This window comes from Echinops telfairi, unplaced genomic scaffold (assembly GCF_000313985.2).
Source record: "Echinops telfairi isolate 266 unplaced genomic scaffold, ASM31398v2 ScPeMD7_4;HRSCAF=17, whole genome shotgun sequence".
Lineage (NCBI taxonomy): Eukaryota > Metazoa > Chordata > Mammalia > Afrosoricida > Tenrecidae > Echinops > Echinops telfairi.
In genome coordinates this window covers 39,922,942-39,926,151 of record NW_022103900.1, presented here as the reverse complement: position 1 = coordinate 39,926,151, position 3,210 = coordinate 39,922,942, and positions in this window count along the sequence as shown.

The window sequence follows — 3,210 nt, the reverse complement described above, 5'->3', positions numbered from 1 at the left end:
ACCCTTCTGTAAGCAGATGTCCAATTGCCTGCACATGGGCTTTGGGTCTCCACTCCGCACTCTACTCATTCACAATGATTTGATTTTTTGTTCTTTGACACCTCGTGATCACACAGGCTGGGCCCTTCTTCCATGTGGGCTTTGTTGCTTCTCAGCTAGACGGCCACTTGTTTACCTTCAAGCCTTTAAGACCCCAGACGCTATATATTTTTGTTGGCCAGGCACCATCAGCTTTCTTCACCACATTTGCTCACGCATCCATTTGTCTTTGGCGATCATGTTGGGAAGGTGAGCATCATGGACTGCCAAAAACTAAATTATTTTATAAAATCCTTCTACGTTGAGTAACAATATAATTAGTAACTGAGTAGAATTACATTTTTCTCTTTTCTTTCCCCTAATTGTGACTTTATCCTCAAAAAAGTTATTTTTATAGGTTCACAAATACTAATTACCACAAATTATAGCTAAAACATTAGAAAATAATGAATATGGAACATTTTCCCTTCTATTTAGATCTTTAATGGTTTTCATTAAAAAGATCATTATAATTTTCATTGTATATATCTTTCATATCGCTGAGTAAATTTAATCTCCTTTTTTATTTCTCATTGCTGGTATATAGAAACCCAACGGACTTTTGTGTGTTGATTTTGTATCCTAACGCTTCAGTGAATTGCCCTCTTATAGAAGCTTTTTAGTAGACTCTGGGATTACCCAAGGAACCCTGGTGGAATAGTGGGTTACTTGATAGGCTGTTAACTACAAGCCCCCAATTTTTAAAATGCTCAAAATAATTGAAAAAATTTGGCAATGTGGCAGGCTGTTAAGATCAATATGCAGAAAGCAATTGAATTCTTGTATATTAAAGAAGATGACACTGAAAAGGAAATTTAAAGAACAATACCATTTCTAATAACTACCTAAAAGATAAAATACCTAGCAGTAAATCTTACCAGAGAAACAAAAGGTTTATACAAAGAAAATTATGAAACACTTCTACAAGAAACCAAAAGAGACTTATACAAATGGAAGAATGTTTCATGCTTGTGGATGAAAGACTAAATATAGTGAAAATGTCAATATTAACAAAAACACTTTATAAATCCAATGTAATTCTAATCCAAATCCCAGCACAATTCTTCAAAGGAATTGAAAAACCAATCACCAACTTTGTATGAAAAGGAAAGAGACACAGGATAAACAAAACACTATAAAAAGCAAAATAGGGTCTGGGGGTCTGGCCCCAATCCCAACTACTAAGTGGACACCCTTTCCCCAGAAGAATTTATTTCAAAAGACGGCATTGAATCTGCAGCTCCAGGAGAGGGACATATCTGATCGGAGCACACAGGTGCAGATGAAGGGGGAGGAGGAGAGAGTGGAGCACATCCTGGCCCACCAGGTCGTGAGGACGATGTTCCCAATTAGAACAGCCAGTCCACAGAGAGGACCACATGGCCAGCCCCACTATGAGACATGACACCCCCCACTGACCCATAGTCCTACAGGAGACAACACTGGAGACACAGTGTAGGAATTGCACCTGATCTGATCCCGCCACACCAAGGCAAAAAACTAAGGAGGTGCAACAGAACAGCAAGGGAATAGATCATCAAGTTCCCCAGGGAATGCTGAAGGTGGACTTTGGGGTCAGGGCGTGGTGCCCCAACAGACTGGACTGGAAAACACTCCTAAAGGCCAACAAACAATCCTTGAACTAACTAAAAGAAAAAAAGCAAAGTAGGAGGCCTTTCACTCTTAAACTTTAAAACTTATTGTATAGCCACGGTAATGAAACAGCTTAGTACTGGTACAACAATAGACATGAATACCAATGGATTAGAATTGAGAACCCAGACATATAATCAAGTTCCTATAAGCACCTGATCTTTGATAAAAGACTAAAACACATTAAGTGGGGAAGAGGTTTTTCAATACACGGTACTGGAAAAATTGGATAGCCATCTGCAAAAGAATAAAACATAACTCATATCTCACACCATATACAAAAGTAACTCAAGATGAATTAAAGACCTAAATATGAACCCTAGAATCATAAAGACCATGAAAAATATAGGAACAAACTTAAGAGCCCCAATACTAGGCATAGATACACTACTGAACATAATGAAAAATACCTACACTATGAAAGACAAAATAGAGGACTGGAATTTCTAAAGATATGACATTTATGCATATCAAAATACCTCATCAAAAGAGTAAAAAGAGAACCCAGAGCATGGGAAAAGCCATGTTCTATCAAATAAAGGGCTGATTTCAAAATTCTATAGAAAACGACAACACATTAATAAGATAATTATAAATAACAATAAAAATGAGCATAAGACATAAATAAGCAATTTGCTAAAGTTGACATCCAAGTGACCAACAATCATATGAAGAAATGTTTGTGTCCATTAGCTATAAGAGAAATATAGATTAAAACAATGAGATACCATCTCACACAGACACATTTAGAAAAAAAATGTTTTTAATTATAATAAATGCTGGAGAGGATGTGGAGAAGTTAGAATGCTCATAAATTGTGTGTTAGTCCGGGTTGACTAGAGAAACAAAATCATTGACACTCATATATGTGGAAGAGAAAACAAGAAGTAATTATGCATCAATAAAACACCCCAGCCCAGATCATGTCCATATGCCCAATATTAGTCCATGAATTCTTCTTCAGACTCACACAGCACATGCAATGATACAAAATGCAGGAAGATCACAGGCCAGGGGGTGCAGCATTTTGTGGATCCAGTAGTAGTAGCAGCATCTCAGCATGGCGTGGGTCTCCACTTGGCTCCTTCAGCTCTCTGAGTGTGACTCCTCAACAGGAAGGTGACACAGAGAGAGAGAAGTTTCCACAATCCTCATGAGAAGGCCATACCCACAAGGAGGCATCATTAGGCTGTGACCTGATTGACAGGCTAGACTCCACCCCTTCACTCTTAATACCCTCAAGTTGACATGAGATTATGTAAGTACCACATACTGCTTGTGGAATACAGAATAGTATTTTATTTTAAATCATTTTATTAGGGGCTCATACAACTAATCACAATCCATACATGCATCAATTGTGTAAAGCACATTTGCACATTCGTTGCCCTCAACATTCTCAAAACATTTGCTCTCCACTTTAAGCCCCTGGCATCAGCTCCTCATTTCCCCCTCCCTCCCCGCTCCCCTCTCCTTCAT